Source organism: Gadus macrocephalus, chromosome 16 (genome assembly GCF_031168955.1).
Source record: "Gadus macrocephalus chromosome 16, ASM3116895v1".
Taxonomy (NCBI): domain Eukaryota; kingdom Metazoa; phylum Chordata; class Actinopteri; order Gadiformes; family Gadidae; genus Gadus; species Gadus macrocephalus.
In genome coordinates this window covers 7,551,620-7,568,017 of record NC_082397.1, presented here as the reverse complement: position 1 = coordinate 7,568,017, position 16,398 = coordinate 7,551,620, and the positions used below count along the sequence as shown (strand labels likewise).

Below are 16,398 nucleotides of genomic sequence, written 5' to 3'. Positions count from 1 at the left end.
GCAGCTAATTGCTTGTTGAGTGACTGCTAATAATGGCGCACTAATTTGTGCCACGATATGTCTTTCCAAGAGAAAAGACAATCGGGGTAACAAAAGAAGGAATGGTGGAAAAGAAACACGCTGAGGGAAGACGACTAACTGATTTATTTCAAAAGAAAGGTGAGCACAACGGTTTAAGAATGATTTGGCAGTCCCCATGGTATCTAGCTGGAACATAACTGCACTGTATCACATGAATTCATCCATATAAAGTAATCAGCATACCTATGACATATATATAAAATACATTTTAAAAAGTGTCAAATACAAGAATAGAGCAGGAGCATGTCCCTCATCTGGTGTTACTGAGGTGTGTGTGTGTGTGTGTGTGTGTGTGTGTGTGTGTGTGTGTGTGTGTGTGTGTGTGTGTGTGTGTGTGTGTGTGTGTGTGTGTGTGTGTGTGTGTGTGTGTGTGTGTGTGTGTGTGTGTGTGTCCAATTGTTTGCAAAATAAATAAAATATTATGTCCATAAAATATTATAAGATGGGAGGTGGATCAAGAGAAAGGGGTTTTCTACAACCCTTTATGTACATAATGTGTATTGTGGAACACTTTACAAATGGTTGTTAATGTTGGAAATAAAAAATAACGTTATTACACACTGTTCTGTAACGTAAATGTGTGTAACACTATTTAGACCTCCATTGACCATTACATTAACAAGAACACTAATGTAAAGGGCTAAAGAATATATATTGGGACATTTTCCAGTACGATGCTGGGAAGATTCCAAATTCCCACAGAAGAAATCACAAAAAAAATGCACATATCTGATGTTGACATTAACAAGGCTTTCATGAGAATTCTGCTTGCAATGTTCAACTATGTGGGAGGGAGTGTTTTTTTTTTTTGAGGAGAGAAAATGCTTATTGAATACGTATGCAGGGATTTTATGAGCGTATTTGTTATCATCGTGCAAATGTTTCAAATCTATCTAAAAATATCTATGCAAGATAAAGTATAACAAATATGAAAAGATATATTGTATATTGTGAGAATTATTGATCTGGTTTTTTGATTTAGCTTGCAAGAAAATGAGAAGCAGAAGAGAGAAATGAGAAGTCAGATCACTCCTATTGAATCCACCCCACCGGGAAATGAAACCAAACCAAGACTCGTTAAAAGAAGCAGGGACTCGCACTTCTGCTGTCAAAATGACATGGCATAATAACATTACGGAGCCAGCGGTCTGTCGGTGGTCGCCCCCCTGCCCTCCACACCCATGCTCTTCTGGGACCAGAGCGATTCACAGGGACCTGAAGATAACATCAGGATGTCCTTCTGAAAGGTCAACGCATGAAGAATGGACTGATTGTGAAATGTATATAATTTAGAGAAATACTCCCAACAACCAGAGCTATAAATTCATGTTGGAATTTTCTTGGTACATTTCAACGCAGACCCTTCTCGTTATTGTTTGAGTTCCTGGTGAGGTGGTAGTTAAAGAAGCGGTAAGCTCCCACACAGACGTGTGTTAGCATCTGTCTGACCTCACACGGCGAGCCAAGGGACACTAAACTCTGACACACAGTGCACACAAGTGACTCTCTCTCTCAAGCCGAACACAGTCCAAACAAGGACTCTGATGGAGGTGTATTGGTGGGTGGGGAGGGGAGCAGCCTCCAGTCCTGGATCCTATGATGATCATCTGCTCACCCTCCTGGGCTATGTCATGAAGATATTAATATCTTCAAGTTCTAGAATTGAACATTATCACGTTTTACTTATTGTAGGCCTACACTAGCTATTACTTCAATCTATTTCAAATAGGCCTAAGACAACTGCTCTTATTGTTCTTCAAGGTTCTAGTGGTTATTTTATTTTATTTTTGGCTTCCTTTGTTGAAATTAATCAAATAAATCCTATTCAATGACAGTGTTAAGTAAAGGGCAAAAAAAGGCATTTTAATAAGTCAGGAGGTACAACTTACTGCTGTAGGGTATTTTCTAAATAGCTTATCTAAATGCCACCCGTCTCAAGATGAGGTTTTAAATCCTCTGCATTAATAGGTGAACCGGCGGTAGCTGGCTGGTGGCGGCTGGAGCTACGTGCAGGTCTCTGCTTCAGAGCAGGGGCGCGCCAAACGAAGCAGAGTGGGGATGGACAATGAGGAATTTGATATCAATGAGTTCACTTTTATGACATTGTAGCCCAATGTCAAAACCTAGAAGTCACTGCTGTCCTGCCTTACACATAGGCCTACGTTGGTGTGCCTATAGTGGAAATGAACCTGTTGTAGTGGAGCACTTCGAAATGATCTCCGCGACAAACTAGGTGTGAAGCAATTCATGACCTTTTTTGGAATACGTGGAATTTCCTACCAATAGCGGATCGTCTTCATTATAGACCTTGAAAAAAAGGCTGTCACTATGGCAACACATCCTGCTGCCTCACATTTTCCGTTAATAACCACCGTCTGCGAATTTGAACGCTACGAGGGATTTATTACAAACACGTAGGCCTATTTATCCCCGGTCCCCAGCGCGCCGGGGCCTGCTGCTTCCGAGAGACGGATCACAACAGCCAGAGACGGGCTGGTTGGCCCACATCCACTCGTCACACCTGCTGCGGGGTGTCGGATCATTATTGTCAAAGGGATTATTAAAAAAATACACGGAGCAGGTCATATGTAAATTTAACAGCGCGCCATTCCCCAGTGTGTACAGAAAGGATGTTTCTTTTTAAAAGCGACTCTTATTTCAGTGCTTATGATCTGAAGCAGCAGAGATACAACACATTCTTCGTCCTCTGAATAACATCTAGGTCATGTTGGTGTATTGTGTACGAATATTTGACAGGTTTTGGTTGTACACCGATGAGAGCGTTGTATATCAACCCGGTATCACGCGATTGCGTGCTCCTGCGCACGAACGTTAATCTATTGAAGCGTGTTCCAGAGCACGATAGTCCGACTTTTTGCGTGTTACACAGAACGAAATGTAAACCAATGCATTCTGAATGGGAGTGTTCTAAGACAATTAACTAAACGGTACGAGAGAGAGAAAGAGAGAGAGGGAGGGACAGAGAGAGAGAGAGAGAGAGAGAGAGAGAGAGAGAGAAAGCGAGAGAGAGGCTTCAGAAAGGGTGTGCGCAGAAAGTACAGTGCACCCTAGTTATGTTAGCGTGTAATGAGACAATCTATAGCCAAATTGTCGAAGATGCCCGAGAATCTTCGGGGATATCAGCATGGGAAATCGGCGAATCAGACCCATGAACCTATAAAGAAAGACGTCATCTCAAGCGGGAGAGAACGTTTGCGGTGCTGGTTTGTGTCACGTAAGTACAGGGCTCTCATGTTTCCATCTCAAGAAGTGTTTCAAGTGTTTTGGGAGTCTGTTTTGCCCCTCAACACAATATATTCTTTATTGGAGCAAAGCACAGAGGATTGGACAAGAGGCGATTCCAACACCAAGCCCTTCAAGGAAGATTCCAGCCATTGATGAGTTTTTCATCTACTGTTGTAGAGTAGCAACTGGCCTTAAAGAACAAGTCATTGCTGACATCTTCCAGGTCAGCACAGCTGAGATGGTACCAACTCCAAGCTGGATATTCCCTCTAGGATGTGGGACATCAAAGGGCGAAACGTCAAATAAAAATGTGACTTTTTTTATATTGTAGTGATAAGAGATGTATTCTAATATGCATCTTTTCATAATGAGCAAGTTTAACAGAGTGCAAATTGCAAAACAAATGTCTTACCAGCATACGCTCTGTAGAGTGTGGACTTGACTCCAGTCTTCCCCACCGACTTGGGTTTCTTCACCACCCGGTCACTCACAGCCTCTGGATGGATTCCCTGAGGCGAACAACAATACAGGAAATGCTCATATACTCTAGACAAATACTGAAGTGTATGATTTGAACAGAGGACACAACAGCACGCGTGGGTTCGAGGTCGATGCCACATCTGTGGTTGACTGGTACAGGCCAGGGAAGGTGGAACCACATCAAGGCCCAGCTGCACATAATGCGCTGTCTGGAACAGCAGAGCGGTTATATGGCTACAGAAGCCTTTGCCCGCAGCAAAGCTACAGCTCTGAGAGACCCAGTTGTCCAACAGCCTCCAGGGTGATCTGTGAACACCATAAGAATTGAGTTACTGAACTTAGTAGGTAGGACCTTGATATAAGGCCATTGGAAACTGGCAAGGAGCCTGCAACCGCAGAAAAGCCATGTACAGTTCCGTGCAAAACTCTTGGGCCACCATTACATCTGTTGTTTTAGCAATGTTATAACATGAACTAGATGTTTGTCCTTTTAATGCACTCAACAAATTTCCTTAATTTACGGCTTGTGCCTTAATGAAGAGGAAGAAAAATACATAGGTCTGTACAGCCACAACATTGCAGCAAGCTAGGTGGGCCAAGTCTTAAGCACGCTACTGTTTGTAAGAAAGAACCATGAAAATGATCTGAACTTCAGAAGAAGAGGAAAACTGCAACTGCAGTTGTTAGTCCAGACAGACTATCAAAACTAACAGACGTGGGCCAACGGGCCCTAACTCAGCAGAAACATGTAGTATGTGGGGCTCCTCATTCCTCCTCATCGAGCGGTTGCATCTACCTCTCACTACCACCTTTCCATCAACTATATTTGACACTTAGCATATACATAATGTTAATAATATGTCGCTGATCGGAAGAAAACTGGTCAGCAAATAACTAGCTGAACCTATCCTTGGCTAAACTAATGCTAAAATGCTAACGCTACACACGGAGACTTCATAGCCACCATGGCTAATTATATTCATAATATTATAGTCTACACATAACAAATATGATCATTTTACACACATTTCACACACAGACAATATTTCTGACGATTTATATGGATCGTATATGGTTTGCTTGTCATCACAAAACATGAATGAGCAAGGCGGCCATTGAGTAGCCTACTGACAACAACAAAACACCTTAGACAACTTACCTTGATGATTGTGTACAAACTCCTCCACAAAAAACTTGTACCCCTTTGTCAGCCTGGGCTGTGGTGTTGCTGAGTGTGTCTCCACAATCTTCTGCACATCTTCGAATCGCAATTTCGGAAAACCCATCAGGGAAGTGGCAAAGAAACGATCCATTTTTGCATTGACGGCAATACAAAAATGACTACGCCGGAAGAATGTTTACCCGGTGTGACGTCATTTCCGATTTTTGTGAGATAGGCCCGTGCACACCCTCGAACCTGTGCCGTGTTCCAATACCCGTACTGTCCGTACTTACTAGCCAAAATTTGAGTACGCAGTACGTTCCAATTCAGATCCGGCGAAAAGAAGTATACTTCAAGGACCCGGATGCCGTACTCAAAACGGGCTAATCCTGAAGTGTGGATCGAAGGACACTCCCCGTACTCAACGGCAGCCATCTTAGCTACGTAGCGGAAGAGGCGGAGCCAGGCTGAGCCAAAGTCGGCCCATTACCAGAGCCCGTCTCATATTAGACATTCTCTGGCATTACCAGAGAATGTCTAATCTTGTTGAATCTGTTAACACAATCACACTCACTTGTTCTTGTCACACTTGTTTAATAAAAATAAAAACGATTTAATTCATCCAAGCGTAATGAGTTGTTATTCTTTAATATATTTGATACTTTGTGTGGCTCATATCTTCAAATGATCATGGTAAAACATCTTGATTATTTTGATTTTAATACAGATGTAGGGTAAAAGTTAGGGTTAAGCCAGTATGCTAACACGAACGTGAAGCTTTCCCTCAAACTTAAAAACGTATCTAACCACTCTAAAGGTAAAACTGACATTAACAAATATGCAATAATGCCATAACAGTCAGACAAATACTTGTATGTGTTTTTTTTCATTCATATTTACCAATTTAATATTGAAATCTCTGCTGTCGTCCCATAGAATAACATTGACTGCGTGGCGTGTTTGGAACTATTGAGGCTTACATGAACCACGTGACAACCACGTGACCACCCTGTCGGCGAGATCATAGCGTGTCGCAACTCTCTCTCTATAGCTCTGGCCTGCATTAATAGTCATTTTGTAGTTTTTATAGTTTTTATAGCTGCTAGGCGTAAAGAGATGCAGAGATGGAAGAGCGTTATGAATAATTATTAGATGATTGTGTTGAACAATGAATTGTACAATGAAAGACAGTAAAGATTCAATATGAATGGCAAAATAAGGATGGGATTTTATTTGAACAATAAAATATGTGTTGGGCAAATTATAGAGAGGCTGAGATTATAGATTTCATATTCAAAAGGCGAAGGGGTGAAAAAATTTAAGAAATATATTTAAGAAATATAGGCCTACTCAAAGCCCAAATCATTGATATCATACCCTATCCAATGATAAAGAAATTTGAATTTGAATGGTAACAATTCCGTTAAATCCTCGTCCTCGTTTTGAACGTCTCACTCATGGCCAATCAGTGTGTTCTTTCTGATTAGCTCTTAATTGAGATCACCTGTCACGCACCCCTTTATTAAAGGTGAACACAAGCGGTTTGGTTTACTTTTCGCATCGGCCTGTGTCAATCGAGGTTGAGTTTAGTGAGGGTTGAAAGTTTTCGATCTAGATTGCAGATCACTATTGTCACTTTATACAAACTGAAAGTATGCGTTGTTGCGTGTTTGTTTTTGTGGGCATTTGACTGAACAGCCCAGACAAATATTGCTACCAACATGGCACTTCGAAACAGACCACCGCAGTGAGTAAAAGTTATTTTCCTTTATTAATTGTTGACGTTTTTGGGCTGTCTCCTGAGACACAAGCCATCAGTATCCCTGCTCTTTGCACCTTGACATGCATGTCGCCGCTGTTTGTTAACCTAGCTTTGCTGATTTGTATCTTGTGATGTGTGTGTGTGTGTTTTTCTTAACAGGTGTTAGATGACTGACAAGATCTATGGGGGGGCCCCCTTTGGGCCCCCCCATACCAACTTAGTCTTCAAAGGAATCTAGTGCCGTGGGACTCCAGTGTCTTCAAAACATCCTCGGCATACATGTGTATGAATGGTCCACCGCAGGGTTGATCTGGAAGCCACCACGGTCCACGCAGTAATCTGCTGCGTGGGCCGTAGTGGCTTCCAGAGCCATCTTTCGGTCTTGGTCAGGATTTGTTAGTTGGCCTTCAATGTAGCAGGCTACGGGTTTCTGAAGAAGCCTGCTTTACGTAGCATTGGAGTACAAATATTGTGCAAAATGCTCATGTAATTGCACTAGCACTAGTAACCTGTAGATTAGCTTAGTTTAACGTCATTCCGTGCTGTGTCTGTCAAATGTGTGGCTTACTTTAAGTCCACAAGGCCCTCTGGTAAACCACGTTGGAACACCCCTGGACAAGGTGATTAGTCACTGGGTGTGTGCTAAAGTTTTGTTCCATTTTTCACTAGTTGGTTAAGGTTTGGGGTAGAATTGTTTGGATGCTAGCGACGTGATGGCGTATGTACAAGAGCCTACCGTGGCCAGGCCACAGTTGCGACGGCCACGGCCAGATGGCCTAGTGTGAGTGCAACCTTGATTGCATTTGTATACTGTTTACCATTGGATGTTTATGCAATTTGGCTTAATTCATCCGCAGTAAAGCTGCATTTGACTTCCAGGGTCGTTTTGTACAGGCTTTCAATTGACCATGTTGACTAGTTTGTGGGAAGTTTATTTATTTTTTTACCCTTGCTTACAATCCAACGGTTGTGACCACTTATGCAACTGGGCTGTGAACCTTGCAATTCTAGTTGCATATTTGTACACGCAAGCTTGTCCATTTCTATCGCCATCACTAACACTAGCTTCAGCATTTCCTTGTAGGCCATTAGCTGACTTGTGTATTGGAGCGATGATTTGGGTATTTTAAGATGCTTGAAAACCTAAAATAAAGCAAAATGCGTGTCTGGTGTGCAAGAGCCAATTTGTTGGCTTGCAGTAGTCGAGGAGTTGCCGTAGGTCGTAAGCCATCTGGAGGTTGTGGCAATGGAGGCTTGTGGTAGATCTGCCATCCAAGAAAGGTTAATTCTTCTGAAGCATGATTAATAGTTTAGTAAATTGAATCTATATAGAACTATAAAATCCAAGACTGCAGCCAGTAACTTGGGTCGCAATATGTGGAAAGTATTAGTCTTCATTTGTAACAACAGAATAATTAACATGACTAACTGGGTTTCTTCCATTTTCTAACTAGGGGGACTTGACTGGTGAGTCTACTGGATTAATCAGTAGCGGTACTTTGCCCAACAGATTTGATGGCATGACTACAGGGTGACAAAGACAATTATTCCCTGCCTATCAAAAGAGACTTCTAAAACATATCTGCTAGAACAGTTCCTATACTTTTTGTATAATTTGGTCATGCTGCAAATTTACTTTTTGTAGTTGCTCCATATTTAGTTCTTTGACAGCCTCACCTGCTAGAAAAGTCGATTCAAATCGGCTAAATATAATTAACTAAATTAATAGCCATGAAATGTTGTCACTTATACTAATGGCAAATACCCTCTTTCAGTTGGTGGTTCAACACTGATGTCTCTAGGCTTGAGGGAGAGCTCACAAGTAAATTCCACGAATGTCCTGGGAATACACTTTTATTTAGTCTACCTGACCAGGGACATCTTTGAACTATAGGTCACCTAACCCAAACTTTTCACTCTTGTAAGCTTGTCCATTTCTCTTGTTTTAACCCGAAAGGGCTGAAATATCAACATTTCAGGTATTCTGTTTGGATAATGTGCAAAACTTGTGGCTTCACTAATAAAAAAAATTAACAAAAGTATTTTTCTTAATGTGGTTAAACTATTTAAAGATTTGTATGCAAATATTTCTGCTCAATTTGTGGTCAATGAAACTCGACATTTTTTGATTTGATAAAACACAAAAGGTATTTGCTTTGGGCATCTTTTGATATTTTTTAGAATCTAGCTCCATTGCCGTTAGAAATGGTGTCTCCCAGTACTGCAAAGTTCTTCCACAAGTTTAAAAAAGAATGGGCAGAAAAGGAACTGCCAACTAAATCTATTTAACATGGGTAGAAAGTTTCCATGGAAGCTCTTGGCTGCTGGTTCCCAACACAGCTCCACTGTTAGCCTGTGACCTTGCGTTTAACTTTTTTCGACTTTTGGTGACTTTCACAAGAGAAATTAACTGGTTAATACAATAAACAAGACATTTCATGGTACCATTTTGAACTGTTTGTGGATATTGCATTAAATCCATATGCTTGAAACTTTTCAATAATGCATATCAACGAAACAATGGAATGAAATAAATAGTTCAAGCAATTTGTGGGACTTGGCTGCTTTTACATTATTACTCATTTTGGGGGTTATTTCAGTCTCTCCAACCTGCAGGTCGTGCGAAGAATCATGTGAATGGGAATATTCTATAAATGTTTCATCTTTCGTCTCAACACTTGAGACGTTGAAGCGTATGAGTCCTTTGAGACCCCCTTTGATAAAAGGGGTTCTCAAATGTTGACCCTCAGTCACCTATTGCATCACTTCCTTTAGGGCTTCGGCCTCCTAATTGATCATTATTTAAGCAATAGATCACGACAGGCTGTGGTATGTGCTCATTATACCACTGTTAAGGGGTGTTGTCCGGCCCTGACGGGCAGCGGAGGCCCGGCGACCCCCTTCACAGTGGTATAATGAGCACATACCACTGACTGAAGTGATCTATTGCTTTTATACAACGGTTACTATTATGGCAAAACGAAAGTCATAGACACACTACATTTAAAAAAAAAACAAGAAAGTCAAAATAGCTGTTTTATTAAAGAATACAAAAAAGTGGCTGCCCTCCTGGCTGCCTTCAAAATGCACGACGGTCACTGCAACACACTCGAGCGTCCCTCCGAGAGAAGGCTTGGCTAGGGCGGTTCGCCGGCAATTAACCTATGGAGCAGTTCACTCACCGTGTGCCTAAGCTTTCGTTAGTCTCTCCATCGCCTTGCTCACTCCCGGAGTAACAACATTTACACCCTCTCCATCATTCAACATATTTTTAGGCTTCAGTGAACTGCGCTATTGCTTTAATACAACTACTTTTATACTTTGTAACCGTTTCTACTTCCAGGCGCGGAGTGATATGCAAACTTTCACAAAATGATTGGGCGTCATAGCAGTTATGTATACGCTCATTATACAACAGTTAGGAACCAATCAAATCGCTGGATTTAGGTCCCCCGTTGTATAATTATACTTTATACAACGGGGGAACAACACAAGCATCCCCCCCATATGGATTTGGAGAATTGTTGCCACGTCCCAGTGGTGGAGGTATCATATATATGAAAGAGGGCATTCAATTATACTTTATACAACGGGGGGCCTGAATCCAGCGATCTGATTGGTTCCTAACTGTTGTATAATGAGCATATACATAACTGCTATGACGCCCAATCATTTTGTGAAAGTATCACTCCGCGCCTTGAAGTGGAAAGTGTCAAAGAATACAACCGTGTTTTTACTAGTGTATGTGTGTGGAGTCATTTTGCCATAATTTTAACAGTTGTATAAAATAAATAGCACAGTTCACTGAAGCCTAAAATCGGCGAGTGAACTGCTCCATAGGATAAATTGCCGGCGAACCGCTCTATCGGAGCCTTCTCTCGGAGGGACGCTAAAGTGTGTTGCATAGCGACCGTCGATGCATAGCGGCAGCCAGGAGGGACTACTTTTTGGTAGTCTTTAATAAAACGGCTACTTTGACTTTCTTGGTTTCTTTTTAAATGTAGTGTGTCTATGACTTTCGTTTCGCCATAACAGTAACCGTTGTATAAAAGCAATAGATCACTTCAGTCAGTGGCATGTGCTCATTATACCACTGTTAAGGGGCGTTGTCCAGCCCCGACGCGCAGCGGAGGGCCGGCGACCCCAGACTCACAGACGATTATGTGAGTCTGGGGTCTCCACCACAGAATGTGTGACCCTAGAGCTAGGACACACACACATACCACAGCCTGGCGTGATCTATTGCTTAATTGAATGCCCTCTTTCATATATATGATACCTCCACCACTGGGACGTGGCAACAATTCTCCAAATCCATATGGGGGGGATGCTTGTGGACAGTAGGGGTGTATACTCGACATAAATAGGAAGCAAACTCATCTCACAAATGAGTAATGACATCTCACAAATATTTATTCAATAAATTGTTTCAATTTATAATAATCCAAAATCCAATGGCAAAACCCGTTGGCTTTTTGTCGAGGGAATCCAGGGCGACGCTCACTTCCGGGTTGGCCAACATACGTCATCCCTCCACCACTCTACTGTAAAAACAGATGTTCAAATTGAATGAGAATAATAATAATAATAATTCTGCCATAGTATTTATTTAAGGGGGGGGGGGGGGGGGATACAAGTCTTTTGGCCATTTGTAGTGTTGATCAGCAGAGAAATAATTTGTCCGCAAAGACGGTGACGTCGCTTAGCAACGGTAGACGCTGGGGTAGACAAGTCACCGGACTACTACCCATAATAATAATAATAATAATAATACATTTCATTTAGAGGCGCCTTTCAAGACACCCAAGGTCACCTTACAGAGCATATAGTCATCATACATTTTTTTAAAAAAAACAAGACATTGTGGAAAAAATAAATAATAATAATTAATTAACATAAGCAATAAGAAATAAATAAAACAAAAACAAGACAAAACAAAACAAAACAAAAAAAAACAATCAAAACAGTGATCAGTTAGACGTTGTGTGCGAGTTTGAACAGGTGAGTTTTGAGTTGTGACTTGAAGGTTGTAATGGTGTCTGACAGTTTTATGTGTGGGGGGAGGGAGTTCCAGAGCCTGGGTGCTGAACAGCTGAATGACCGGGCACCCATTGTAGTGAGTCGTGATGTGGGGATACATAGTAGTCCAGCAGAGGTTGAGCGGAGGGAGCGGGAGGGAGTGTATTCTTGGAGGAGGTCGCAGAGATAACTGGGGGCTAGGTTGTGGAGAGCTTTGTAGGTGAGGAGTAGGGTTTTGTATTGGATACGGTAGTGTACTGGGAGCCAGTGAAGTTGAATGAGGACAGGGGTGATGTGGTCAGATGATTTGGTGCGGGTGATGATCCGGGCGGCTGAGTTCTGAATGATCTGCAGTCTGTTGATGAGTTTGGTGGGGAGTCCGGTGAGGAGGGCGTTGCAGTAGTCTATGCGTGATGTGACAAATGAGTGAACTAGGATTTCAGTGCTGGATTGGGTCAGTGATGGGCGGAGTCTGGCGATGTTGCGGAGGTGGAAGAATGCAGTCCGGGTGATGTTGTGAATATGGGGTGCGAATGAGAGGGTGTTGTCCAGGATGACGCCGAGGCTCTTGACTTTGGAGGAGAAGGGTACTGGGAATCCATCGATAACCCATGCAAGTGAACGGAGCGTTCCACGGCATTGAGAAGACCCGTGTAATAAAGGCCTATAATATTTCTGTTTATGGCATAGATTTATCCTCAGATTAGGCCAATAAACCAATGGTAAAATAAAAATAAAAACGCTCAATCAAAGGCCCGGCCCGAGTATAGTGGTGGGAAATATCGGCCCGACCCGGCCCGCGTCGGGCTCGGGCTCGGGCAGAGAATCTAAACACTGACTGGAACTGCTTAGTTCAGGTGTCTGTAGGGCTATATCAGGAGTTAATGCACGCACTGCAGCCAATCAGAATCAGAGTATTCCCCCAGACCGTGGTCTTAACAATATTATTCACGAGTTATAAACAACCCCTACACATCAATATTAATAATAACCCTGTGGAAATTGCCATAAGTGAGAGACACAATTTCGCACGTTGAGCACACAGTTGTGTGACTCGTTTATTTAGTAAGAGAGAAACAGGAAATCAAAACGTGCTGAAGGTAAACAAATCCCGCATGGGCTCTGACGTCATGAGACGCTCGTAATCCTTAAAAGGGACATCGATCCCTGTACCACCAAGACAGTAAACGACATGCCTAACACAATTGAAAGAACAACACATAACAAAATACTGTAGGTGAATTATGTTACACTCACTACAACCCATTAAATACGGTATGATTTCTAGATGTCATGGCAACGTCCGCTCGCGACACTGGACTTGCGATCGAGGCATCGACGCGGACGTTCATTCACATAGCCAAAAACAAGAGAATAGATAAAATAAACATCAAGACATACAATTCTAAAAAAAACAGATGAAGCAGCTACCCTTTTTTCCTTCGCGGTTTGCCTACAGAGCAGCGCACCTGCATTTAATATAGGCCTATCCGTGTATTGTCACAATTTCTCAGTATCAAAGGTGAAAGTAGAAACGGGTGGCCAAAAGCTGTCATATTGTTAGTTATCACAGACAATTTTAAGTAGAAACGGGTGGCCAAAAGCTGTCATTTGTTAGTTATCACCAGGCCCCCAGGACAGGCATATACTTCCGCAATCCACCCGTGCTCAGAGGCCAAGCCTGGTATTGCAGCTGTTTAGCTGGGAGTGGACGGGGGTCCGTCATTTCATGTGGCCCAGAAGTAGATATCGCCGTCCACTCCAATACAAGTGGGGAACAGGATTGTGTCTCCGCAAGAAATGTCAACGTCCTTGTCACAAACTCCTGTGTAGTAGTCCAGTAGGTCGCGGTATATGGGGAAAAACTATGATCCGCCACTAAACTAGAAGAAGAAGAAGATCTCTGCATCCGGTACGTCACGGACTAGGTCACGTGTCCTGGCCACATAACGCGGAAGCAAATCGCTCCTGTATGTTGCCATGCGCCACTGAGCAGTTTGCATAGGAATGAATGGGCGGCCATTTTCCAGTCCGTGGTCCATCCTTTATTATGTCCATGGTTATCACAGACAATTTTCAACAATGAATGATCTGTACGGAGCTCCATGAGGGACATTAGGGAGAAGGCTCCCGGACAGAACCTTAGTTTGGAAGTCATGCTTAGTGACACGACAAATAGCCTACTTCCAATTGAAATACAACATTTAGAAAATAGGCCTACGTGTCCCTGATCACGTTTCAATAGATTAAATAACGTGACAGTGTCACGTATTTTCGTGAGACCATACCCGTGCTTCCATGAGTATACTTAAAGGAAGTATACTATCCGCACTATCTACTACGTTATTTTTTCAGATGTGAGTGCTGTTCCAAATCGAGTACTCCGTGGTGCACTAACCGGAAATTACGATCACGACTGCCGCCGTGGCTACTCCCCCGCAATAAACATCCCGCTTTGAACGGTGAACTCTTTACGCCTAGCAGCTATAAAAACTATAAAAACTACAAAATGACTCTATTAATGCAGGCTATGTGGAAAATGCGCCGACTTTGGCTCAGCCTGGCTCCGCCTCTTCCGCTACGTAGCTAAGATGGCTGCCGTTGAGTACGGGGAGTGTCCTTCGATCCACACTTCAGGATTAGCCCGTTTTGAGTACGGCATCCGGGTCCTTGAAGTATACTTATTTTCGCCGGATCTTACTCAAATTTCGGCTAGTAAGTACGGACAGTACGGGTATTGGAACACGGCACAGGTTCGAGCGTGTGCATGGGTTGAATTGCGTGTGTCTCACGCCGAATGCTTGAGACATGAGAGCCCTGTACTTACGTGACACAAACCAGCACCGCAAACGTTCTCTCCCGCTTGAGATGACGTCTTTCTTTATAGGTTCATGGGTCTGATTCGCCGATTTCCCATGCTGATATCCCCGAAGATTCTCGGGCATCTTCGACAATTTGGCTATAGATTGTCTCATTACACGCTAAATAATATAATTATAGCCTAATTATATATATAGCCTATACATATATATAGGCAATATATATAATTAGGCTATATATATATATATATATATATATATATATATATATATATATATATATACATATAGCATTTGTGGTTTTGGCATAAACATAACTAGGGTGCACTGTACTATCTGCGCACACCCTTTCTGAAGCCTCTCTCTCGCTCTCTCTCTCTCTCTCTCTCTCTCTCTCTGTCCCTCCCTCTCTCTCTTTCTCTCTCTCTCGTACCATTTTGTGGAGCACGTTAATTGTCTGAGAACACTCCCATTCAGAATGCATTGGTTTTCATTTCGTTCTGTGTAACACGCAAAAAGTCGGACTATCGTGCTCTGGAACACGCTTCAATAGATTAACGTTCGTGCACAGGAGCACGCAATCGCGTGATACCGGGTTGTGTATATGCATACTCTGAAGGGAGCTCGTTAGTGTAGAAAAAAGCTTTTTAACGTGTTCGTTGTAAAGGTAATGAGCTTGGCCCTAAACCCGCACAGTGTATACACTGGAGAACGTTCACATGTGAAACAGTCACTTTTGAATCCATCAAAAATATATTAAATGTGTGTCAGATGTTGAAATTAGCGTTGACCCTCCCCGTTGACTTGAGCGTGATGGGAACAGAAAACAATTCTTGTTGTTTCCAGACAGAACTAATCAAACACAGACTAGCAGACGATTATGTGAGTCTGGGGTCTCCACCACAGAATGTGTGACCCTAGAGCTAGGACACACACACACACACACACACACACACACACACACACACACGCACGCACGCACGCACGCACAAACACGCACGCACGCACAAACACGCACGCACACACACACACACACACACACACACACACACACACACACACACACACACACACACACACACACACACACACACACACACACACACACACACACACACACACACACACACACACACACACTCATGTTCATGTTCACACAAACACATTCATGTTCATGTTCACATGCAAGGATACTCACAGACACACACATTACACCACAACCACAGACAAACACGCGAGCGTACTCGCACACAGTGACGAATACGCCGCCCTTCTTAAAGACAAAGTGACAAAGTGGACTTAGATTTGATCCACTGGGATTTAATCAGATCGAGTCAAAAGGCAACTACTCACGCTAGCCAGCGTTGTGTTGGCTTTTGGGCTTCTTCAGCTAACGAGCTTCAGCTGTAATACAGGAAGCTCCATTTGATTAGATTAGTTTGTGAAATGACTTCAATTCATTTTTTTCACATTTTGTTATACATTAAATAATGACTCATACGTCCAATGTGATGCTGTCTTTAGCAGAGAAATGTAAACTGGTGAACGAATCAGAAAAGGACATTGAATATGCACACATGAGCGTATCTGCTAATGTGGTTGTAACGTACGATGGAACTGCCAATCCATCGTAAACATTTTAGCGTTCTCTTGTTTATCGGCCATTTATGGACTGGAATTGCATTTGCAGTCCATAAAAACCTTTCTATTGAAACTTTAGGCACAGAGAGGTCAATAATTGACTTCCGATCCTCCGGGAGATCAGAAAGACAGACTGACTGCGTGCAGTACACGAGAGACAGCTCTAGAAAACAACCTTACCACCTGGC

The 16,398-nt window shown here is 42.6% G+C and overlaps 1 long non-coding RNA gene across 2 annotated transcripts; it reads right to left on the bottom strand.

The window, feature by feature from the left end:
• Positions 1-3,340: 3,340 nt before the first annotated feature.
• LOC132474518 (uncharacterized) lies at positions 3,341-5,112 on the bottom strand. 2 transcript variants are annotated; one of them, XR_009529665.1, is made up of 3 exons: positions 4,967-5,112; positions 3,740-4,113; positions 3,341-3,595 (listed from the first exon to the last, which is right to left on the bottom strand). It is a non-coding gene; the product is annotated as an uncharacterized LOC132474518 (long non-coding RNA). The 2 variants fall into 2 exon arrangements; XR_009529664.1 differs by lacking the exon at positions 4,967-5,112 and adding an exon at positions 4,283-4,453 and having other exon boundaries at positions 3,740-4,252.
• Between the last annotated feature and the right edge of the window lie 11,286 nt (positions 5,113-16,398).